This window comes from Agelaius phoeniceus, chromosome 3 (genome assembly GCF_051311805.1).
Source record: "Agelaius phoeniceus isolate bAgePho1 chromosome 3, bAgePho1.hap1, whole genome shotgun sequence".
NCBI classification, from domain to species: domain Eukaryota; kingdom Metazoa; phylum Chordata; class Aves; order Passeriformes; family Icteridae; genus Agelaius; species Agelaius phoeniceus.
In genome coordinates, this window is record NC_135267.1 from 46,304,513 (window position 1) to 46,330,591 (window position 26,079).

Sequence of the window (26,079 nt, forward strand, 5' to 3'; positions counted from 1 at the left end):
TTATGGATGTTAAACTTGAAAACATGTTTTCAACAAAACATGGCCTTTTTTGTTAAGGATGTAGCTTCTCTTGGGGGAATAGAGAAGTGGGTTCAACAAGCAGAAAGCATTCCCTGGTCTTCTTGCCCTCCTGGATAAACACCATTAAAGGTTCAGGACATTTCTCGGGAGGGGAAATCAATTTTCTGCACTCCTCAGTTCAATGCAGATGCAGCTGTGGCCATACAGTAAGTGACTCACTCTGTGGCCATCTTTTTAATGATGAAACTATTATGTGCTGCACTGCCCATTCAGGCATTTTAGTTTCTAATTCTCTACCCCTGGCTCCCAGAAATATTAATAATGATGCTTTTACCAGTGGTGTGGGAATGCTCCCTGAGACACACCACCAGGGCAGGACATGCTGTTGGCTGGTGCCATGGATGGTATTAGGGATACAGGAGCGTAATTGGCTTGAACTTCTGCTCACCCCTAGACTTAAGTCCAAAGCTTTTTTATCAAGTTCAGATAAGGTCCCTACCTCTGTATGACTCCCATTAGAGCTCTGCTGTTCTGTGTAGTTCTGGTGGTGTCTCCTCCATTCTGTTTGGGGTTTCAGATGGGAATGCCAGCGTTGTTGTGGATGCAATAGTTGAACCCTGGCCTACAAAACCCAGCCAGCTCAGATGATAAGGAAAGGCAGCTTATTACTCCAAGAGCTGCCTTTCCCACATCAGGTAGATCTGCATCAGGCAATTGCATGAATCAGATGCTGATCTCTATTACCATAAAATACAACAAGGAAAATCCCATTTCTGAAAGTCTTTCTACTGTACACAGACCCAGATGTATAGCACTGCTCTGTGCAAAGCAAATGGGACTTGTATGTGTTTTAATAATGTAAGTGTAATGTAATTATTCTCTTGTCCATCTGGCAGGTGGTGTTTTCATTAAGAAGTGAATAATCTAAGCTATAGGCTCTGTAGAGGGGGATGAGTATGGAGGAGATTCAGGTCATCTGCTGTGGGACCATAAATAGAAGCTAACAAGGGAGCCCTTGCTGTCCTTGTCCACTAAAACTGAAAATCTGTTGCTTTTATTTTTCCTTTAGCAGACTGCTTGCAGGCTTAGGAGCTGGTCTATTAGTGAAAACTTCTCACCATCATGTAGTTTAATTCCTCATTTATGGCAGTGGCTGGAGGTACAGTGTGAAAAAATAGGTTTTATATAAGAGAAAAAACCCTAAGTCCTTACATAAACCACTATGCATAGAAAGATAAGATTAAAATCACACTTGTGGAGGTGCCTAGTATGTCTCTGGTACTGATTGAAAAAGAAACTTAGATTACTTAGATTACTTTTTATTCATGTAGAAGGTTCTGATTAAAAAAAAAAGCAAACCAAAACACACACAGAAGAACAACAAGCCTGAGCCATCATCCAAAAAAAAAAAAAAAAAAAAATTTTGGGAGGAGTGTTGTGTGTAGCTTTCTAAAGGAAGTCTGGTTGCTCTCTGACCATCTGTGTGGCATCTTCTGTTTTCCAGACAACGTTTTCTGATGTCCACATGGAAACAGGAGCAATTTCCTCTTTCCTTGTCCTAGCAGGACTTTTCTTGGCACAGCACAAGGCCTAGTTTGAGTTTTGCCCTGGAAAGATATAAATATCCTGGCCCTGTCCCAGGAACATTCAAGCAAGGATTAGGTTTTATTTTTTATCTTGTAGCATTCAGAGAAACCTATCAGGTTGACCAGGCTAGGAGGGGTTTTCATTCACTAAAGCTTGTAAATAAAGAAAACTGAGCTTTAAAGAAATTATTATTATTTTTAATCTATAATTTTAAATTTAGAAGGGGATCCTGAAATGGTGCTGAGTATCATTCACTCATTTTGTAGGCATCACCAGGCAGAAAGTTAGAGATTGTCATTGCCCTTTTGTGAAGGTGCAGATTTTCATTCTGACAGGCTCGTTCTTTCACGGAGGATCCTGCTTATTTTGCTGCCCAGAAGCAGGGAACTCAGGTTGGGTTGCTGTTCAGCCAGGGTGGAACACAGAGGCTGTTGTACCACCACTTTCAAGGAAACACTTCCTAGGGTGTTCATTAGCCGGGCTGCAGATAATAGGAAACTAAAAACAAACCTGAGCAACAGCCCCTTGAAAACAGCTTTAGAGGCTGGGTGCCAAACTGTTTAGTGCAGTCTGGAGGTGCTAGTGTGTCTCTTCTCATTAAGGGTGCTGCTGAGCCTCTTTCTTTTGTGTGGGCGCTGAGAATACCTGAAAGAAAATATTTAACTACTGCACAACTTGCTCAGTACAAGGAGCAATGGAATAGGGACAGTAAATACAGCATCCCAGGCAAATGGTGAGCTAAAGCTTTGTCAGGCTGTAATAAAGCATGGGTGAGCCTTTGTCAGACATGCTTTTCTCTCTTTATTTAAAGATGTTATTTATCCCCCTGACTTCATGAAGTGTTATCTGGAAAGGTTTGCTGTGCAGATCAATCTTTATCCTGTCTGCTTTGATACACTCTGCTTTAGAGGGGGTTCCTTGGGTTCTGTAGGAGTCAGCGATCTCAATGTTTTGTGGTTTCAAGCGAGAACTCGTTTCTCTGAATGCATCAAGCCTCAGTTGTTTGTATATGTGTGTGAAGGTCAGTGGGCTTGTCAGATAACCAATTGTAAATCCTGTCACTAAATCAATTTCTTTTAATTAAAAAAATGTGCTGCTCTTCAGGAGAAGTGCACCCTTTCATCTGGACAAAATCCATTATATCCCAACACAAATATGATAGCCGTAAGCTCTCTGCTAGTCTCATGTTGGCTGCTTGTCTCAGCTGGTGCATTGGAGGTTTGGAAATATTGGTGGTCAGAGAGGGGCTGTGTTTTCCCCCCTCTGAAGGAAATGACTGTTGTTACTATTCTGACATCACCTTACTTTGCAGCCTTTGAAGCAGAAAACATTAAATGACAAAACAAGTAGCCACACCAACAGGTGAGAGATGTTCGAGTCCCGTTCTTGCTCCCTGTGGCGCCTGCACCAGAAGCAGGGAGAAGTCTGTCACAAGGGCTAAGAGCAGAACAGGATTTCACATTCGTTTGGTAAACCCTTGGGGTTATACTCTTAGATGACTTAATGACTTGGTGTATAGCCTGTCTGGAAGATAAGCAGGCATAATTCATTGCAGGCAGGTTGTTCATCCTTTGAGATAACCAGCAACTACACCCCATAGGGAGCAGGGAGATAAAGACACTAGGCATCAGCAGCTGTAGTTCAAGGTTTCAACCCTTCCACCTCCTTCTGTGACCCAGAAGTCATTTACAGTTGATAATTCAGTCATTTGCTTTCTTTAGAGAGAAGTACAGTGGCCGTGGTTGGCTGAAGTGAGTGCATTTTCCATTCTGCCCATGCCTTTCAACACAGCCACAGCATAGCTCTACCTGGAAGTAGGCATTCTTGTGTCACTTAGAGACTTCAGGGCTGTGTTAAATGCTGGTTTTGAAAACTTACTGTAAATTGATTCCAGTTTTTCTGGTGTTATTTAAATGGTGACTGTTGTTCATGTACTGCTTGGCATGCTTACACATTGTTAACTTTAAGTTTCAGTTCAAGTGAAGCTTTAAGGGGTCCAGTTTATGTGTTAGGTCCAAACTGAGGCACAAAGAGAGAGAGTGTATTACATAATGTATACATAATATATTCTATTTGTTGATTTTCTTGTGAAGAGACATTTACTTTCAGTATCAGCAGGTCTGTTTTAAAATTGAACAAGTCCCACACAACCGTGCTGCTCCAAAGCCAACAAATATTAGGATCAAACATATGACATGACTTCTCCCTAGTTAATATTCCCTCCTCCAAAAAATCTGTAGTCTGTAAACAGCAATCTACGTCTTGAGATCGCTTGCATGCAAAGATAAATGATTGCCTCAGTGGGCACTTTATGATGACTAGCTCTCAGTAAAACATTTTTATCTTGTCTGCGTGCACAGCAAAAGAAATAACAAATACAAGGCTTTTGATATGGTCATATGATGGCCACAATGTGATTCACAGTCTGTGATGTTGCTTTATTTAAGGAGGAAGGGAGGGACAGAAGGAAAAGTCTATTTTTGTTTGTTTGTTTTCTAATTACTTGGGCTGGTTTTTCTTTGACTCAGCAACTCTGAAGAGTACATACTGTACTACAGTAACCAGCAGTCAGGGCTGGGAAGTGGAGCTATGGTGATAATAGAAGTAAATATCCTGCATTCTCAGAGGGATTAGGAGGAGATGGAGGATTTAGTCTCGTTATGGTTTGGTGTGGTGTCACAATCCCTCTGCATCAGTGCTGTCTTGTATGTAATCTTTCAATCTGTATTTCTCAAGTGAAGTACGGAGAACAACCAAGCAGTCAGAATAGTTTTATTTTCACTTTAGGTATTTTTCATTTATGAAACGCGTGTGTTTAGGTGATGGAAGCATTCACCTTGCACAAGAAACCACGCAGCAAACAAAACGGGTGTCTTGTTTTCAGTTCTTCCCTTGACAAATGCGGTGCTTATGGCCTGTCTGGAGTGTGTCCTAAGAGAGGAGAGTGATTTTGACTGCCATGAAATAATTTGATAATTGACATGAAAAAATTTGGGTGACATGGAATACCCCCTACCTTGTGATGCTTTCCTGTCAGTCTGCATAGCACACAGCAAGAGTTGTGCTTATCATGGCACACCGTGTCACTCAAAATGGTTTGAATCCCAACTTCCAAGATGAGCCCTTACTACTTTTAAAGGTGTTAAATTACATTTGTGATTTCAAATAATGAAGATGCTCAAGGCTGTAATGGATTGCAGGTGATTCTGTCTGCAAGGGGAAGAAGTGCAGCCTGTGGACTGCTTTGTGCAGGAAGGGATCCTCACTAAAGCACTTGTCATCTTTGTGTCCTGTGTCAACCTTCTCCATTAACGCTGGACATTCACATGTCAGGGTATGTTAAATACAAAACTTCCTGGCTCCTTAGGGGAACAGCCTCACTTTTGTGAGACCTGTTCATTAGAGTTAGTTGTGAGCAAATTTTAAGCGAGATGTGAGTTATAAGCAGGATATCCAGGCAGAAGAGCTGGTGTTGATGGCAACTGGGGAGAAAATCCTGGAGACAGTCTTTCAGAGATGCATGGCTCTCAAGAACTGGGAATTGAAAACTTCTTTTTTACTCTATCTCATGGGCTAAAAGCCCTGCAAAGTGCATTCTTCCCCTTTGCAACATGCTCCTCTGAGAAGTCACAAGTCATGAGGAGGCTTTGTGGAAAGGCAGTGGGTTTCTTTAACAGGTAGCAGCTCCTATCTGGTTCCTTTCCAGAGACTGCTGTTACAGATTTTTTAATGCTTTATTCCATGTTCTTGCTTCTGATGTTTATCACAGTACTGAAAAACCTAAATATGCCCCCTTGCAGCCTTTAATTATGTGATAAAAACCGTGTCCAATTTAAAGTCTGTTCTTTTACCAGAGAGGGTGACCTGATGATGGCATTCTCTTGTGAAGAAACAGGACTTCACTGCTGTTGATGGCCTGCCCTCCTTCTCTGTTCTTTACTGTATTTTTTTTCATTTCTCTGATGATTGTAATTGCACTAAATGCATTTGATAATGCAGAAGTGACCTATTTTGTGCTCCGTTCGGCTGATTCTGCAGTTGCCTGTAGGGTTTCCTAGCAATGTTCTTCAGCTGCTCCTTGGCTTACAAAAGCCTGGTAAGTTAGGCATGGCCAGCACAACATACTTGAGGCAAGGAAAGTTCCAGGTAATGAAGGAGGATAAGCCACACAGGTGTGAATGCACTGGACTGAGTGTTAGTGAGGCAAGCTGGAGGAGCAGACTGGGATGAGTGGAATAGATGTGATTAAACATATTAAACTGTTGGAGGCCCTTTGCACAAGTTTGTTAATATCCAGTGACATGGCCAAACACTGTGCCCCTGTAGGCTCAGCAGTTAATGTATGGTACCTCTGGCATCTGCAGTACCTACTGAACTATTAAAAAAATAGATGAGCTGGGACCCATTACCATAAACACCGTCTGCAGCACTAACCCTGGTAACAGATTGTTCTGTGCCTCATTAAAAAGGAGATAGCACTGTCAGAGGAGTCAGGGCTTCATTTTGCCATGTTTGCTACATAATCAGTTAATTTTGCTTAATAGTGCATTGCATCGCAGATGTGCAAAAGGGCAGAGCCACTTCTTTTTCTGCATAAAACCTCCACTCTGGTGCAGCTGCAATTTTAATAGAGTGTGGTACAGCCAGTGAGCTAACCTTAGTCACTGTCCCTGCCTTGACCTGTCCTGGGCTCTCCCAACATTCATCTGGACAAGTGGCGTGCTTGTACGAGTTCAAGGTACAAGTTCCTGAGGAGTTAGACACAGATGAGTATGAGAGTGGTCATTCAGTGTCGGCTGTGCTTGTGCCTTTTTTTTTTAAATCTTACACAAGGTATTGTCAAGGACTTCTACACATTTCAATGGAAAATACTTAGTGCCTGTCTTTCATTTAAGCATTACGCAGAATGTGAAAGTTAGCATTACTGATTTCCAAGGAGATGAATCCAAATATGCCTATCTTAACAGGGATCTTTACATTTTACTTTCCTTTGAGTGCTGCTTTTGGGCAGATAATTAACAAGTCAAATACAGTAAGACAAAACATATGGAGAAGCCAAGTTTTGACCCCTGTTTAGGGACAGATTATTAAACATTACAATTCAAGGTTTTAGAAGATCAGTGTATTACACAGTAAAACAGCATATCCAACAATTAGTGCTAATATGCTGCCTAAATTTGTAGTGAAACTGGGTATGTGTAAATAGTTTTCTTCAGATGAAAATTAATGTATTCCAAGTAAGTATATTCTGTACTTACGTATCCCAGTCTGAGAATATTATAAGGATATAAATATAACTGAGTTTATAAACTCTGAAGTGTGGTGTGAACATCTTGATTAAAAAAAAAATCCCTGTAAAAAGTAATGCTAGATGTCCGAAGGGCCCTTGTTTAGAAGAATAGGTACACATGTAATTAAGTTCATCTGCCTTCAGAAAAGCAAGCAGGCAAGCACCTACTTAAATCTAAATGAGCTTAAGTTCTGCTTACTTCAAGAAATACTTAAGTATTGTAGTTAACCATCCACATAAAAGATTTTCCCCAATAAAGACTTGCACACATACAAAAGGAGAAAGGTATTTCAAAACCTAGGTATGATTATAGGTGTAAGCACTGGGTTTGATTTTAGAAGAGCCTTGATTTAGAACACTAATTGAAATTCTATGAGTCTGTCTTGGGTCCCTCTGAAAGCCGTGGCCTCTTTTAAATGCTAACAAGTGAGGGAGGTGCTGGCCCTTACAAACTGATTTCACATTAGCACACCCAACACCTTCCTGGATGTTTCTCCCCAGATGCTCAGTGTGAGGATGGAACCTTCTGCACATAATTTCTCCAGTACTGCCAAATGTGCGTCGCTTTGAATATTTTTGAACTGAAAATCCACATCAAAATGCCAGTGTTTACAAACTTCACTGTTTATCACCCAGGGAGATTTGCAGAAGATGAAGGGTGGGGTGGGGGTGGGGGATGATGGTTCAGTTGCTGTGCTGTGAAGAGCATAAGAACCTTTTGGAAGCAGGTCCAGGAGAGAACTTGAATTCATAGGTGCCTGACTTGGGTCCCTACCTGAGTCCAGGCATCCTGCATAGGAAGATGAGATCTAAATTTTGAATTGTGCTCTTTCTCTGCTTTTGAAAGATGAACCAAAACTTTTTTTAAAAATACTTGAATTTTCAGTGCTTGGTTGATTTCATCTGAAGCCATGGCTGTGAATTCTCAAGGTGGTCTCATGCTCACTGAGGCACAGTGCAGAGCACAGAGAGGAGTGAAGAAGACTAAAAAAGAGACAAGTGGACTCTGGAAACCCTGTTTGGAGCAGTGCCACCCAACATGAGCCTTCCCCACATCTTGGTTGTGAAGCTGTGTGTAGGCAGGCAGCTCCCTAGACAAAGGAGCTGCTAGGGGTGGAAAACGATACACTCATGCAACTACCTAATCATCTCCAGAAAGTCCAGGGGCAGGCCTGGGCAGCAGGTCTGTTTCACATCTGTAGCCATGGAGTTGCTGTGCTCCTCTAAACAGATGCATTGGGACATGGAGGTAAATTCCTTTAAAGAAAAGGAGGAAGATTTGGGGTTGACTGGGGTTAGTTCTTAGGACAGTAGGCTGAAGTCTTGTTGGTGCTCTGTGCCTGGTAAATCCAGTTCTGATGGCTGAGCTGTGTGGCCCATGGGGTCCATGGCCATGGGCAGGCAGTGGTACATGCTACTTCCAAATTGCAGGTTGCTCAAATCAATGGTCTTGCATAATGGGGCATACAGAATCTCTGGGATGCTATTTATTTATATTTTTATTTTTTTAATTTTTATTAAAAATGACTGGCAGCAATATGCCCTTCTGAAGCTGGCATACTTCTCCATTAGCCCTTCCACTTGCACGTAGACACATACAGCCAAACTTGTGCAGCAGCATGTCACATGCAATTTGTATTCTTTGTTTGAGAAGCAGCCTATAGACAAAACTCGTTTGTTTCTCCCTTTTGTGGCATTAAGCTGTTACTGAGGGGATTTCAGAGGCGTGGATGGGTTAGGCACCTGATTTCTGCAGACTTGAGTAGGAATCAAGGCATGTGCTACTGCCTGTGGTGACTAAAAATTTCCCCAAAGGTTTTGGCTTGCTGAAAGCTTCTTCATTTTGTTTAGAAAAGGATTAATAAGTCTTAAAACAAGGAGTGTGTGCTGTTTTGCTCTGGGGGTGAAGGCCTTGTCTCGTTAAAGCTCTTAGGACTGTACCTCTTTCTTTTTTTTCTTTTTTTTTTTTTTTTTAATTTTAATTTCTTTTAATAGCTGCTTGTTTTCTGAAGTGCAACTTTGTCTTTCCCAGTGTTGACGAGGAGATTAATGGTCAGGCTCCCAGCTGGTGCTGGGTTCTGCACCCGCTGCCTGGGGTGCTGGGCTGGGAGCAGTAGGTGCTGCCTGCTTTGCTCCCGCACAACACCTTCAAAGTTAATCTGCTTTTAGGCTTGTTTGCACTCCCTTCTTGAACAATGTATGCTGTGTGCATTGTTTGCTTTTCAGGCTTTTAGTCAAGCAGAAAGGCAACTTTTGCACTTACTCTGTGCCAAAAGCGATGGAAGTATTTTCTCTGAGTTCATATTTGGACTCCATAATGCGCTTAACTGTTTAGTAGCTGCTGTAAAATATGCTCAGGGAAAGAGTTAAAAAAAATGACTGTAGTTTAGGCATGCACTGAAATGTACTTCTGCCTTACTGGGAGATGGACAGGTTTTTTTGTAGGGAAGGGCAGCATGTAGGCTCTTTCACTGGGATTGCTAATGACAGGGCACAGTAGCCTCACTGCTGCCTTATTAGCTCGGTATTACAAACATGTTTCATGGAGTCCCCATCAATAGCACTGCCAGCTTTCAATATGTAGCAGGAGAAGCGAGGTCACCATTAAGGCCTTGACTCATGGAGTTGTGGGGCAGAGCTCACACCTTCTGCAGGCCGTACCGTGCCGTGCTGTGCCAGGGAGGAGGCTCGCCCTGGAGCAAAGGCAGAGCAGCACTGGTGCCACAGCCCTGAGGGCTGTGTCGGGGATAGACAGCTTTGTCTTGTGGATAAGGCAGGAGACACAGCCTGATCCTGTGGGTGGGGATTAGAGCCAGAGGCTGACAAAGGAGCATACTGAATGAGTTTGTATCTTGGCCGTGCACCTTGCTGGGTGGTGGCACCCTTTTGGGAGGTGCTGGTGAACCTCCCATGCTGACAGTCCTGGGCTACACTTGTGGAGTGCTGTCTGCCCCTTCCAGGCTAGCTTTTCATGCCCTCTTCACACAGGTGATGCTGCTGTACCAGCCTGTCCTCTCTTGGAAGTACTGGCAGAGCCTTTCCCTTCCATCCTTCTAGACAGACAAGTTTCAGCATCCCCCTGGCCCTGCTGCAGCAGCCTGGGCAGTGAGCCCCTTGGGGGGCTGGGGTAGCACTAGGGTGGTGGGTGCAGAGTCTGAGCCCTGGCCCCTTGGGCAGCCCCCTGACATGGTGTGAGCATGGTCAGATGACTCTGTTGTGGCTTGAACACTTGCTCACATCCCCTTGGGTCTGGGCTCTAATCCTGGCTTGAAATTTTATATTGACAGAGTTAATTCCTGACTGCTTCAGACTGCAGAAACTGGTCTCTGATAAGGCTGTGTTTAATAAGGATATTCGTGGTAAAGAGCTTTGTTGGCTAGACAGAGCTTTACCTTGCTGAGCTCTGCTCTGTCGGACGAGGAGAAGGTCCCCTCCCAGCACGCTCCCTTCTTGCAGCCTGGCAGTGTGGTGGAGTAGGAGACACAAGGGAGGTGGGGGGTGGTACCTCTTTCTTTCTGACAAAAAAATAGCCACTAAATATCTTTACACAGATGGCTGGAAGCAGTACACGGAGCCAGAGTAAATGTACTCTTGCAGTAAGCCTAAACTCTAAAGTAAATGCCAAAAATAAAGCAGCCTGCCTTACTTTTTCCACCTTACATAGCAGTTTCCAACCACATCAAGTGAAAAGTCTAGGTGGGTGTATAGTGTTTATCATCACTGAGTAATACACATTGCATTAGCTGGGACATCTGTTTTGTACCTGACTACTGGTTTAAAAATAGTTTTAGTGAGGGCAGGCAAGATTATTTAAGTTTATATTGCCACCTAAGAGATAGGAGTGTGTTCCTGATTTGGGGAGGAAAGCTGGGAATGTAAGAAATACTTTTTTAATATTTTTTTTTCCTTCCCCCTTCCACTACAACTGTAAGTGGGTTGAAAGACTGTGGAAGTGCAGTATCCAGCAGTGCAGTCTCACTTTCTCTATGATCATGTCAGAATGGTTTCTATGCCTACATCCATCTGCAGCAACTGCATCCTCCAGTATTTGAAAGTTGTTTACATAGGTGGTAGCAAAATTTTATGTCCAGAGCAATAAAAAATTGTAAACAGTTTTACATCCAGACCTATACTGTCACTGATACATGGCCAGAGATGGATTGAGGAGGTCTATGAAATTAGGGTGAGAGACTGAAGTTCCAGTCTGCCCTTTCTTTATAGCCACTGAAAGTCAGAAATATACCAAACACAGACCCAGAGGATATGTGAGAGTTAGCAGAAGGGGAATGCTGGTGCATCTGGAAGTGGTGGACAAAGAAAACCTTGTTACCTTGCGGTGCCTTAGGCTTTGATGCATTCATTTCAGTCACAGGATGTTCAGGTTTAGCCAGGAGTTGGCAGCCAGATGGACCGCGAGGCAGTTCCCAGAGTGACTCAGTCTAGGCCAGCGTGAAGACTCATTCACATAAAGGTAACCTATTACAGTATTTTCTTAGGATTTTTTCCCCTGGGTTTTCATGTTTTTGTGGTAGTACTTGGGGTTTTGTTCATGGTAGTTTTCCTGTTGATCACTGCTTCCTGCCTTCTCTTCTACCTGGCCATGCCTCCACCTCAGTGGAATGGAGATAGAGAGAGGGCTTCTGTTTGGCCTGGTCCAATGCCCAGCTGTTGTTGGTGGCCAGGTGGCCTTGCCTTCTACAGGACCTGTCAGGCAAAAGTATGGTCAATGTAAAAACTGTGACAGCATCCCTGTATTTCCTCCCCACCTCCCCACTCCTTTGCTGTCCATGCTGGCATCATGGGATGGAGAAGCACCTGTGATGTGTGATTTAAGGCACTTGTCCTGCTGCTCATTGCTTGGTGAGATCCTGTTTCTGCAGTCAGGAAAGCTCTTTAGGAAGAACTGTTTCACTTGACCTTTCTTTCTAGAAAGCTGTGGTCTTGAGACTGTATCACATGGTGGTGATGGTGTTTTTTTCCTAAATAAGGAAGGGAGGAAAGCACTGTACTTATTTATGCCAGCTTTTCTCAAGAGGGAGCTGAATAAGAAGGTTTCTCTTCTGAATCAGGGTAGACAGATTTCTCCTTTGGACTGAAATTTATCAGTTTCTTATCTCATCATTTGATGCCTGCTAAATTGCTGTGGAAGCACCAGAGTGAGGAGCTAGTGATCTTTTTTAGAAGTAAAAAAAAATTTAAAAATGAAGGATTAAATAGTTTATTCTCTGAGGCTGAAATTACAGATATTAAGTGCATTGTCTGTTTTATTGTTAGACAAACCTTTATTGTTTGTTACAAGTTATTTATTTGAGAAGGGCAAGAAGAAAGTCTATAGCACCTTTTTGTTGGTAGAGATGAATTATCATGTTGTTTCAATTACTAATTCCTTTTCCCATACCTTTCTGCCTGCCTGCCTTCCCCGTCATTTGGGGCATAAGTGTTTTCCTCCAGTCACCTTAATGGAAACACCATGGTCTTGAGATAAATTTCTGCTTTTTCATATGCTATTATTATGATTTGGTTTGTTTCTCTGGGTATGCAATGATGAGAACAGCTTCCACAGACATTGTAATCCCAGCAATGAAAAAGAAGAAACTCAAAGAAAATATCTTCAGAAAGAGGGAAGAGGAGAAAAATCACTATGGTCAAGCTTGAGATGTCCTGTGCCTCACATGAGCAACAGGGCTGTTCTGGGGCGTTTGAATGAAGCCTGAAATGTGTCAGGATGCCTCAGTAGCCTCAGCTCCCAGCTTGGACATCCAGGATGCCTAAAGGTGTGCCATAGGGCTTGTCCCTCTCTTCCTTGCCCTCTATCCCCAGCATGGCGTGCATCTCCAGCTGGGGATGGAGAGGGTGTATGCCCCAGTACTGGGATGGCTGCTTCAGGGATGTGTGTATTGTTGGTTTGGTATCAAAGTAGTTTTAAAAACAACCAGGCAAGCAAGACAGCAGGTGCTGGTAAAATAACTTTAGGAAGGTGCCTCAGGAGGGATTAAGATACAATGCTGAAGCTATTAACTGGGAATATGCTACCTCCTCAGCTTCGGGTTTTTTTGCCAATGTTAAGGAGGAACAGATCAAAGGAACTGCAAAGAGTTAAAAAAACTCTTCAGGCAGAAAGTAGGCAGTTGTTAGAGAGCCACTCACTAGGATCAGACACCTTGCTTGTAAGTTTGTGGGAATCTCAACTTCTCAGCAGCTCCTGGAGCATGTATTGGCATAGGACCAAGCTAGGAGGGACAATTACCCTCTTTTGAGTCTGTTTTACAAAGCATTTATGCTACCTACCTTCTGTTACTAGTAAATCATATCTTGATTTGAGAAAGCCTTTTCATGGGTTCACTGTCATCAGCAGCCAACAGGACTTGAGGTCTCTGAGTGCTGCTCCTCAGAGCTGTGGTCACAGAGTCTCAGTGGGCACTTTTGGACAGGGAGAAAGGATGCAGCCACACTGGAGAGTGTGTCTGTTGCAGCTTGATACTCTGTGTTACACTGACCCTTTTTGTTCACTGAAAGGTTGGTCAGGCTGCCCAGGAATGTGGTGGAATCACCATCCCTGGAAGCATTTAAAAAATGTGTGGATGTGGCACTTAGGGACATGGTTTAGAGCTGAACACGCTGGGTTTAGGTTAGTGGTTGGACTTCATGATCTTAGGTCTTTTCCAGCCTTAAGGATTCTGTGATTCTATGACCCCTGCATACCCCAGGGGAAGCAGTAAATCCTTGCAGGCCCTTGAGAAGGAGGGTGCAGTGAGACTTGGGCAGATAAGGTCAGGCACCTCCCAGCCCTCCAGCAGCAGTGCTGCATCTTTTGTTCGAGGCCGTTATGGGCACAGCCTTCAGCTTAAGGCATGTAGCTCCAGGAGGCCTGAGCTTTTGCAGTCTACTTTGAAGTCTCTCCTGCCTTCTCTGAGGGTTTTTAAAAATCTACTTTTCCAGTGGACAAGAGTCAGTCTTTGCCCTTGTGCTTCCTCTCCTATCACACTCCAAAAAAAGGAGTTGCTCGGCCTCACTGGCAGACAGTCTCTCATAAATCTCTATGGGCCAGATGGTTCATAATTTATTGCCCACTTTACCCCACCAAATATTTTCACATTACTCCTGTTACTTGGTGGTCTGATTTTCCTATCTATTTCCCCATTCTTACCCAAAAATTTATCCAAGGCCTTTCACACACAAAAAATCCTTAATTTAGATGCATCAATTTTGAAGAAGTCTGTATTCTCTGCTTTGAGTATAGTTTGGGTATGGTTCCTTCTTGACTTCTCCCTAATAGAAATTGGTGTTGCAGAGAAATCTGTGGCTATTGGGTTGCCTCTTGCCTCTGCTCTCTTATTTGAAGCAAAAAGCCTCTGAATTTAGGAGGCTTAAACCGTGTCCTTTCCTGGATCTCTTCTGCCACATGTCATTTCTTGTATGTGAAGTTGTTTATTTGGCTAAATTATGGCAGTCTCTGGCTTTTGCTATCTCTGCAGACACATATGGTCCTGCTGATAGAGTGGTGTGTGTCTGCCTCAGATTTGTGGGCGACAGTGGCATGTGCAGAGAGCAATGGGTGGAGTCGGCCGTGCTGCACGGTGTGCAAGGCCCTGCAAAGCCCCCATCTGTGGGAATTCCTCCTCAGCTCTTATCAGTCACGTCCCGATGCAGTGAGTTGTAGAAATCAAATTAGCAGGCAAGTCAATTGCTTACGTCAGTCAGAAGTTTTGCAGTGGGGATGATGTGATAGCCCAGGGCCCTTCACTGGGTAGCCTTCCTGGCTTTGATTGCAAGGGCTCTAGCACAGTGAAAACCTGACAGTGCAGTTTCACTTCTGTTCTGCTTTTTAGTTTTCCTTCCTTCTTGCTCAAAAGACTTTTTCCCACTGTTGTTTGGGGCAAGCAGAGCAGAGACTGTGTCTTTGCTATAAAAGTAGAGAAAGCTCTGCCCTGTTATTTTACAAAACAAGTTGTTGTGGCATTCTACATGGTTCCTCACATCACTCAGTAGTTTGTTAGTCTGTCACTGTACAAGCATACTAAATGACAAGCTAAAAAAACAGAAGACAGTACAACAGTCCATTAAAATTCATATAGGATATCAAATATTCAAAGTAAGGGATGTAAAAAGAAGCTGCTTGCTGTAAATACTAATACCTGTAGTTGCATAAACATAAAGAAGAAGTGCTGTGCACCGCAAAGCAGTGGACTGCTGCTGACAATTCCACAACTGCCTGGGAATCCCTGTAGTTATTTATTTCCAGAGAGCTGCTACCACTTCAGGGAAAGGTCTCCTTCAGAAGGTCCAGCCTGTCATGTGATCCTCTTCTCCTAAACAGACACCTTGGCTAACTTGAAATTGGAGGCAAGATCAATTACTTTCAAGCTCTCAGTGTCATGGAGTAACAAGAAATGATGTTATTCATTTCTTGTGTCCAGGGCAAAAGCAATGAATCTCAGGCTTAACGTTTTGGAGAGCTTTTACTTTTTTTCCCCTGTACTGCTTTCTCTGGAGAGTTAACTTCATATGTCATTATATCTTCTGGTAATTCTTAATTTTCTTTGAAACTGCAAATGCCTATGTCAGCAAACTTAGGACTTAACTTCCCAAGCACAGGCAACAAGCAGGCTTTTAGATTTTTTTAAGGGCAGGACTTCTGAGTAAAAGTATCAGAGCTTCCATCAGATCTTTCAACAACAGATCCCAAATTCAGTTTCAGCTTCATCCCACTTTTTGGAAGAATATCCAGCCTTAAATGCAAAAGCTTAAGGCAATGGAGAATCCACTTCATCTTCAAGTGTGTTTTTTAGAAGGTTAATTACCTTTGCTATTAATATGTACATGCTATTCCTGCTGTGGTTTTGGGTTCCAAATAGTTGGGTCTTTTTAAGGCTTTGTCTGCTATTAATATAGTCCCCAGCCTCCTCTACCCAAATCTGTAATAAATTAGTTTTCAAGGCTTTTGTCTGTAGTGATTCTAAAAATAATTTCTTATTGGAATCCAATTGAATCTGAGGGAAGCGAGGTGATAATCAAATGATGTCACCCTCACGTCTTGCACTGCATCTCGCTGCCTGCCAAAACTAGCAACTGTTGCTATGTACCCAGGGGAAGGTGATACTCCCAGCCTTTTCTTGGTGCTGGAAAGCTCTCCTTTCCACTGCTTGTCAGGCCTCTGGGAGCTGCTGACGTCTGTTCCAGGCTTTTCATTTTACCCTTATGTGTTGGGATGGTCATGGAGAAGCGTGCATCGTGTCCTGTAGGATGCTTGGGATTTTTCCTGTTCCTGAAGAAAACCATTTCTATCAACCACTGCAAATCTGGAGGACTGATATGATTTAACCCATTAGGTGCTGTATTGCAGTGCTTGGGCTGTGGGGTGGAAACCTTGCTGCAGCATGCGTGGCAATGTCCAAAAATCCATCTGACAGGACAATGGCATGACACCATCACGTTTCCCAGACATTTTTCTTCTTTTTCTCAGTGACTTCCCTGAATACTTGACTCATGGGACTCCTCCCCCAGCTTTTCTTTAAGTACTTCCTGAAGTTAAAAATACCTCACCAGAAGAGCCGAGCTCATTGTCATTTGACACATGGGGGTCCAGGAGATCTTTGATAACAAACCCAACTGTGTCCCCAGATGACTTCTTGCACGTGGGACTCAGGGTGGAAACCTGGGAGTAAAACAAGTCAAATGTTCGTAAGGCTCCATCAGGTTAGTGCCAGTGCGTCTTGGCAGTCACTCTCTGCCCTGTCTGCATTTAAAAGGAGTTGCTTACAGTTTTAGTCTTCATTTTGCTATAGTTGTTATCTAAACATGCAAACACTGTCTTTGTGGTTTTGGGCAGCAGAAGGGGCCTGAATCTCAGGCAGCCTGAGGTACAGTCCTGGACTTCATGTTTTATTTCAAACATGCGTGGCTGCAAATAGCATTGTGCTGAGTTCCAGCAATGTCCTAATTCCCTGGATGGAGTGGGGGACAGAGAGGGGCACGGCAGAAGAAAGCACTCTGTGTTCACTGGCTGGTGTACCAGAATGATGGGGTAGGGTTGAAGCACCGAGGCATTTCATGGTGTCACAATTCCCAGGGACTCTTTCCCAAGCATGTACACTGTCCCTGTATATAGCAGCAATCCAGAACTAATTGACATGTAAGTGCCATGGGGGAGTAAAGTTATTTGAAGTTATTAAAGTTGTTTTGTCTTTCACCAAGTGAAAAAATCCAAAGTTATCCAGGTGGAAAAAAGGAGAGGAGGAAAAAACCAGCCCAAACTGTGACTTGTTCAGACTAGTTTGTGAAAGTATCTTGAGGTCTTCTATCCTGAAAACCTTTGAAATTTGAAGACTGTGGACTCTTGTCTCTTGGCACTCTGCCAATTCCTCCTCCTCCTAGCAGATTCTGCCTAACAGTTGCCCTTTTTTTCCACTTTTAAATACCCTGAATCACAGAGCTTGCTCATTTTCTTCATTGAGGTCTAAGGCCTTAAGGACTGTGTTGAAGTAATGAAGAGGACAGCATGTACTGGATACTGGAGCCAAGGGAGAGGGGGTGTGGGCAGAGGGAAGAGATGACCCTGCTTCCAGGCTTTGGTCCTAATCCTGCAAACTTTTTCTCATGTGAAGAGTCCTGCAGAGGTCAGCCAGACATTCTGCACGAACAGCGACTTATTTGCTATTTGGCATCATGCTTGAATTATGCTTAAAGTAGCCATAAAAACACGGTCAGAGTTTGTGATAAGGCGTGGATGGGGTGCTTTAAGCCAGCTCAACAGGGAGTCTGCTGGAGACATGCATGGGATTAATTAAATAGAAATTTTGTGTGTTTGGCAAGCGTGGCTGGGTTTGGCTAACCTCTAGGACTCTGAGAAAGTGCCTCTCTAAAAAGAATATATAAATGCAGTGTCCAATGTGCACTCCCTGGCATTGCCCTCAGGAAGGAAGGTTAGCACATGATAAATCTTGCCAGGATTTATCTGCCCAGGTGGCCCAGTTCCCTGCATGCCAGTATCTTGTGCACTCCCGTGTTTGGCTGTCAGATCAGGAGGCAGTGTTCTGAACCACCCCATGATCATGTTGCATTTGTGATTACATTGTTGGCTCTTGCGGTGGGAACCATTTGTTGGGGCCTGAAGGTGCAAAAGCAGCTCTGCTGGTGCAGCCCTGATCCTGGGCTATTGCTGGCAAACATGACCTTGGGTAAGCAAGCAAACATTTCGTCCTGTTGTGCTCTAAAACCTTATGACTGTATATAGGGTCTCTTAACACAGAAGGCCTTGTCACTTGATTTTGTGGAGAATTAGCTTCAGTCCTTACTTTTCTGCTGAACAGATATTTTCTAGAGTATACATATATTTCTTAGCTACTTCACTAAAATGCAACTTATTAAAATGCAGCTTGAGACATGGAGTCCAAAGTGGCCAACACTTCTGTGGTGTTGGTAAAAAGATGCTCCTCTGTACACAGAGCCTTAAGGTTTCTTGCCATCCTGACTTTAATTGCTTTTGACACACTTATTTAAGGGCAGTGGGGCAGGGAGGGGACACAACTCTTCAGTGTGAGTTAAACAAGAGGAGCCCAAGTGCTGCCTGTTCCAGCTCGTGCAGGCAGAGTGCCACGGGGGCAGCAGCTGATGGAGGTGGCAGCTGCTGCAGATGCAGGGAAGGACCAGCACCCAGCTGCTCCCTCCTGCCGCCTTCCCCCCGCGCTGACAGCATCGCTGTTTGTCCTGCCGGGTCCTTGTGTCCTGAGTCTCCCCAAGACCAGAGTGTGGTGAAAGACCGGGCTGCTCCCAGCCTCTTCCTCCTTATTTATGTGTCACAGGAGGAAAAAAACCTAGATGGAGATAGGGTGTTTGGGGTCATCCTGTTGTAGTTATGATGATGGCAACAATTCACAGCTGAAGCATTTGATTTGTTAACCTTATAAAAATATGCCATTAAATACTGTATTTAGCTCCTCAGGGGAAGTAGCCTAGTTTCTTTTTCATTTTCCTTTTCTTATCCCTGTTTTAGCATTAGTGACTCAGCTGTCACTCTCCTGCGGAAGGGCTGCTGGTGTCATAGCTGTGATTGGATGGCACCAAAAACCCATTTCTGCTGAAAATAATTAATGTGGTGCATTTTCACCTCAAAAAGAGCCTGTTACAAAACTACTAGAAGGTTTTTCATTAACTTTTGCTAGCTTTGAAACTTGCCTGTGAACAAAATTGGCAATTTCTGTATGTCTCCCCGTGTTTATCCTTGTCAACAAGGCAGAGTCTGGCAAAGGCTGGTGCACATCTACCCTACACATTGAGGGCATTCCTGTTGAAGCACACAAAGTAGTTCATATGCATTTAGGCATGCAAAAAAGCCTTTGCAGGTGAGAATCTCACTTTGCAACAGGCAATGAGCAGATCCTCATAAACAGAATTAATTTCCACTAGCTCTGAAAAAAGTCAAACTGGTGATGAGTGTGGACTCTTCCATCTCTTTATTTTTTTTATTCCCCTTTTTTTAACCTTAATCAGAAAGTGGGTGGTTCTTTTATTTTTTTCTAGATATCCCATCTCCTCTAAACTTCAATCACAGGGGCAGGGGGAAGAAGAAGGAAATAAAAAGCACAAAGCTAGTAAACCCATTTTATATTTTGCATATTGTCTCATATTGCAAAAGTATTAGCAGACCTGTTATAATGGATGTACATCTCAGGGTTCTTGGTGCAGTGGGTCCTTTCCCATTCCAAAGGAGGGAAAATATCTCCATAATTATTTGCCATTGCTTGCTCTTTTTGCCCTCATCTATTCAACTGCAACTTGAAGGTGCTTGTTTCTTGTGTACTTTGCTTATGAAAATGGTACCTGGCATACTTAGGAGGCCTTGCATTCTTGAGCTATGAATGCTGTGAACAGTGTCATAAGAAAAAGATGATGTACAAAGGCATCATCATTCTCGGCATTGTCCTTTAAAATTTGCCCTGTGTCTTGGACATGTAGGTGTTGAAAAAGAGCTTACTTCAAGCAGTGTAGTTTCACTAATAAAACTCATCAGTTTTCCCCTAAAAACCAGATGTGGCCTGTGTCCACCCAACCCATGTGACATCTGGGATGTCTAAGAAGCAGAAAATTATCTGAGAGAGAATATATCTGGAGGAATTGTAAGGGCATCTCAGAGTCCATACATTTGCTGCAACCCCAAAATGCATAGATTTTGATTCAGCTAGTCAAAACTTTGAATTTTCCAGAGTATAAGATGGTGTCTGTGAAGTTGGCTCAAGGCCTGTCCTGAAGGGCCGGGAAGACAAGGCTGGTTTGTGCTAGCGAATGAAAGCAAAACAAGTGTCCTGATTTTATTTTCTGTGGAATCTTTATGGAGTTAGTGCTCCTTTGTCTGCCTGTTGATGCTGTAAACTTTTAGATGCAAGTGTCTTTCACTGGTGCAGTCCTTCCCACACCTGGAGCTCAACCAGACTGCATCCTATAGGGAGGATAATTCTTGTCATATTACCTTGTGAGGACTCTTGCTATTGACACAGTCAAGGTCCTAAAACCCATTGCCCTGTGGCTCCTCAGCTGCCTCTGAAAAAGGCATGTATGGAGCAATACAAGGACCCCGTCATGGCCCAAGTGTTGGCCTCAGGAGGGATTACTCATGTGTACAGGTTCAAATCCAGAACATGAAAAGGCTCCTCCACTCATCATTCTGCTATTCAGGCTCTGGTGTTGGGGTGGGGCTTGAACAAAGCATTGAGTGCTGAAGCATTTTGACAGTCTAGCTTTAGGCTCAACATTCAGCACTTGGGTTTATGATTGTATCGATGATGGTGGTCTTATTTTCTCAAATTAGGTAAACAGCTTAAAAAAAAAAAAGATGATTTTCATACTTGTGCATTTACCTGGATTGTGAGGTTTCTGGGATGGTGTTGCTGCCAGTTACATGAGAAACAGGAATGTCCTGCTTTCTGTAGCAAGGGGCTGATTCATTGGCATTGTAATAGGTGTCATATTCCCTTTTGTCAGCTCCTCGGGTATATTTTGCCCCTGCAGTAAACAGAAAATAAATTTTAAAAATCCAGTAGAACCAGTAACATGCAAGTCATCTGAGTGAAGTGAGGTTCAATGAAAACTAAAACAGCTCATGAGTGGGGTAGGTGAGGCTGGGATGAATCTAGAGTTTGGTTTTAGTCCTGAGGAGCTCTCTGAGGCTGCCATGCCCTGGGCACTGGGAGTCACCATCCCAAAACCTGCCTGCCAGATCTACCCCCACCAGCAGAGAGGGTCAGGCACTCTCAGACAAGAACAAGAAGACAGGCTGGTGGGCATGTTGGGTGGAGGTGCCCCTTTCTCCCCAGGAATCCTGAGGGTGGCTGGTGTCACTAGCTCCAGGTTTGACCTGGAGCTGCCCAGGTTTCAAGTCTGCAGAAAAGCTTTTTCCATAGGGAGGGGAAAAAGAACCAAGTGCTGTCAACTTGGAGATTACACCCAGGGCATCACAGCATGGAAACTAACTTCACATGCCTTGGTGGTGAGTTTCTGGGCAGACCTGGTTTTGGGACTGAGTGCCCTGATGCAATGCATCAGTAGAAGTCAGATCAAAGAATGGGCTGGGGAAAGACTGCTGGAGTAAACCCACCTTGCTACTGTTCTTGTAAAAACAGTGTGGAAATGGGTATTTTTGTCCACCCATGTCATCTGGCACAGCATGAGCTGTGTTTATGTATACAGAAAGCAAATCTGTAGGATTCTTCAAATACACTCTTAAGTGCAGTGTTTAAAATATGTTCCCCAATGCCAGTGAGGGGAAAATACAGGAATCTGTGTAACCAAGAGGCTGGAGAGGACCCATGTGTTATTCTCAGGACAAAAGCAGAATGCACAACAGAATACATCAGAAGGAAAACTGATCACTTTCTACTTTCAAAAGGCATTAATATTTTACAGCTGCCATTACATTTTGAAGAGTGCTCAGGTATTTACTGGTAGCTATCCAGTCTGGAGTCATGAAGGAGATACCTGTTTTTCAAGTTGTTCTGTTCACTTATCCCTTGTCTCCTAATTCATACCCTGTCCACAGCAGTGCTGCAGTAACTGCAGTCACAGCTGTGTGTTCCCACACCAGCTGCCCTTTGGGAGGCTCCCAAGGGGTTTTTGCCTGTAAAAGTCAGTGGGTCAGACCCACTGAGAGCCATGCTTAGATGCATCCCCAGCTTCCCCCAGAGCTCAGGTCTGTGGAACAGGACCATTCCCTTTGCCACCTCAGCTGCCACTGAAGCACATCATATTTTAAAACACTGTTGTTTTTTTAAAAAATCAGATAGTATCTTCTGGTTCAATAAGAAAGTAATTATGTGCTTAAAATAGCACAGGAGAGGGGTCCTGTTGCAGATTAGCTGACAGAGCAGAAATGCTGGGGGCTGGTTTGGAGGTTGCTTGTGGGCTTTCTCGTGAGAAGGTCTCAGGTGCCTTTGCTGGCTTCTGAAGGGCTTGCTGAGGCCTGATCAAACTCAGTCAGGCGACAGTGCATCAGATCTATTCCTCTCATCAGTCACATGTTTGCTGTTACTGTCACCAGATTCACAATTTAGTGTGTGCAGCTCAACACTTCCAATTAATCCCGGCCGGGTGTTTAGCAATCTATCATTTCAGAGCTAGCGCTTCGCAGAGCCGCGTGCAGGGCAGCCTTGAGCTTGGCTTCCAGAAACCTGGAATGCTGTGTCCACACAGATTTTATTCTTCCCCTGCCACTGTGTGGTGGGAGTTGTTGCTGGTTTACTTGCATTTCATAGAAAGTGTTAAAAAAATCAACCCATGACTGCAAAAGATTTCAAAAAATGAAGATTTATAATAGGTGATTCAGCAGTGAGAGGCTTTTATGATCTTCCATGGGAAGCTACTATTTTTAGTGAATTATTATAAGCAGTAGCATCACTCACATTTATTTATAAAGGCATGAAAGAACGCCCATACGTGTTTCTAAATAGTCAATGTATAGTAACAGCCATATGCTGAGAATGAGTAAAAATAGAATTGAGCACTCTGGCTTCCACAATGATGCGTAGATCTTTGCATCTAAGAAATGAAAAACAGAAGCTTTTTTTTTTTCTCCCTAGATCTTCTTTCTAGCAATACAAACCCAAAGCCTTCATGATGAAAGTCTGCCTTGCAGTAAAATTGCATTGTTTTCATTAAGGTCTAACTGGGTGACCGCTGAGGTTTGGGAGGACTCTTCAGTAGCTTCAGCAGGGGTGGATTGGGGCTGTGCTGACAGGAGTAGCTGTTTTTGTGGGTGTTACTGTTATGTACAGTGTTCAGGTTGATTACTCCTGTGTGCTTGCACTTCTCTGGGGGCTCTGTGGTGTGGTGGAGAAATGCAGCGATGCTGTGCTGAAGAAGCTCCACCAATAAAGCATGGTGTTATTTCCAAAGTTCCTACAGTGGAAACACTTGAAATGCTAGGGCTTGCCATTGAAAAACAATAGGAGAAAAGAAAGATGTTACCTGCTGGTGATACCACTCCTGAACAGAAATTACAACTGTTTTGCTCTGTCTCTGCAAAGACCCAGCCCTGATAGTCCATTGCAACCTTTTTGTATGCAGCTCCTTGGGCTTAAGTTCAATAAGGGCAACATCTCCCATTTTCTTGCTGACTCTGTTCATGTCCCAGTCAAGCTTGTGATGAGTTCCCTTGGGATTTCACCTTACAAGAGCAATCCCTCGCGGTAAATTCTTGCTCTTAATTAACTTAAATCCTTTTATTTAAATCAGCTGTGGTTTTGAGTTTTGGGCAGCCACAATATGAAGTGGGTGGAAGGGACTGAAAAAGGTGTCTCTTGACAAGGTGCCCTAGCAACCTCAGTGGCAGTGCCTGCCTCCTGATTCCCAAATCCTATTCTAATGTGGAAAAGCATTGCCACAGCATGCAGAGGATAACATTTTATTTTTTAGGGGACTTCCTATGGCAAAGGGTGCTGAGGTACCTGGCTCCTGACACTGAGGGGGGGTTGCTGGAGAGCCTGACTTTCCTGGTCCACAGCTGTGTTAAAATATCAGCGTTTTCCTTGCACTCTGCTTCCTGTCTCCCAACACCCAGTGTAAATGACAACCAGCATGCTCTACTCACAGCAAAACAAATGTTATTTATTAGAGTCCTCATGTGGTCAGAGCAAGTCTGACTGTAAAATAACTGGAGATTTTTCTGCTAACTGGAAGCGTGGTGCTCTGAGGCAATTTCCAGGCAGTGTATATTTTCAGCTAAGTTTTATTTACGTCAGCGTAGCAATTTGCAATATCACTGTTTGCAAAGAGTGAAGCAGTGGTTGTTTTAACTAGAATTAATTTTTTTAACTTTTCTTACTGGTTTTTTTTTTTAGGAAAAACTTTCAAGTCATGACTCAATTCCCATAGGTCCATGCTTTGAGATGCTTTCCTTTTGGAAGAGGAGGGCACAAAGCCCCGTGATGGGCAAGTGGCTGGCTGCCTGCCCTGGTGGCCAGCGCAGCTGGGGGAGCGTGGTGTGCGTGTCGGGGAGGGTTTGTTTTCCCTCTGCTAATCACTTTCTCCTGTTGGAATTTGGCACAGTGCAGTGCCGCGTGTGCGGGACACAGGAGGCAGATCCGTGTGCTGCTCTCCTGTTCGAGCACATTTTGGGGGATAAACCTTTTCCTGACTCACTGGTCTCCCAAGGAGCTTAAATATCTCAAGGCTCTGCTCTTCTGGGGTGGGGGACAATGGCCTGAGGTGCAGGCAGAGCTGATCACAGCGGAGGCATCTTCTGGTGTTCTTCCCCTACCACCAAGGTCAGAAAACTCCTTTGAAGAGTGGATGAGGAGGGGAAACCACAGAACCACCCTTCAGATGTGGAGCTGACTTTCTTAAATCTGTGGGATATTTTTTTTTCCATTTTCCTGAAGGAGGGCGTGCTTGGGTAGGACTGAGCCTGTGTCACCCCACATATGCAGGAGTGTGAGGATGGTGCCTTCGCCACCTGGGTGTGAAGGGCTGTACCCTGCAGGACTCTGGTGTGTGCTGGCTGCCTGCTTCTGCTGAACAGCTGGTGGGATTTTTGGGAGCTGCCTTGGGAATGTGCAGATGATACCAAACATCAGACATCAAAACCACTTTGGGTGTCAGAAAAGATTTCTTTTTCTGTGTGTAATTTTCTTAATGCTTTTTTTGTCCCTGCAGTTTCCGTACTTTAGGGAAAATATAACAATCTGGAACACATAATACTTGTTTTATATGGAAAAGAGGTATATCAGGACAACATGGATGATAGATATTGTGGGAGAGCTCTCTTTATATTTTAGTTCTTGATTTTTCTGTATCTGCAGAGCACCCTCACTACTTTATTAAATTATATACATTTTTCTGTTTTGCAAAAGCTCATGGGAAAGAGGAAGAAATTCTGAGGCCACTTTGGGACTTCAAAGTTCTTTGAGACATGTAGCACTGCAGCCTTATGCAGCTAGGCAGCAAGGGACTGTATGGAACCACTAGATTGGTACTTTCTAAAGATCAGCTTCCCTCGGCTTGCAAATCCCTTTCACCAGGAATTCCTATGTACATTCACACAATTGGCAACTTCAGCCACTGCATCTGTTTTCTTGTTTACTTGCAACTGAATCTCCGTGGGGACTTTAAAGCAAACAAAATGTAAAATATGTGAAATGTGATTGTCCCACTGTGCTCTGCACTGATGCAGCATCGCCTTTCATCCTGTGTGCAGTTTTGAGCACCACAGTATAAAACTGAGCTATTAGAGAGTGTCCAAAGGAGGGCCACAAGGATGGAGAAGGGCCTTGAGGAGAAGCCATATGAGGAGCACCGAGGTCACTTGGTCTGTTTAGCCTGGAGAAAAAAGAGACTGAGGGAAGAACTCCTTGCAGTCTGCAGCATCCTTGTGAGAGGAGGGGCAGACACTGATCTCTTCTTTGTGGTGACCAGTGGCAAGACCCAAGAGAATGGCATGAAGCTGTGCCAGGGGAGGGTTAGTTAAATATCAGGAAAAGGATTTTCATCTTGAGGGTGGTTGGGCTCCCCAGGTAACTGGTCACAGCATCACTTGTCTGAGTTCAAGTGTTCAGACAATGCTCTCAGACACGTGATGTGACTCTTGGGGTGTCCTGGGCAGGGCTGGGTGTTGGACTTGATGATTCTGATGTGTCCCTTCCAAGTCAGCATATCCTGTGATTCTATGATTCTGTGAAGACTGATAGTTGAAGTAA

At 43.8% G+C, this 26,079-nt stretch overlaps 1 protein-coding gene and 1 long non-coding RNA gene across 2 annotated transcripts in view; one reads left to right on the forward strand and one right to left on the reverse strand.

Moving 5' to 3' along the window:
• Positions 1-26,079, forward strand: part of FOXO3 (forkhead box O3) — an 88,725-nt gene that overhangs the window by 41,682 nt on the left and 20,964 nt on the right. The gene's annotated exons all lie outside the window — the stretch shown is intronic.
• On the reverse strand, positions 1,867-14,303 carry LOC129117961 (uncharacterized). Its single transcript, XR_008533933.2, has 3 exons — positions 14,046-14,303; positions 11,229-11,602; positions 1,867-2,253 (listed from the first exon to the last, which is right to left on the reverse strand). It is a non-coding gene; the product is annotated as an uncharacterized LOC129117961 (long non-coding RNA).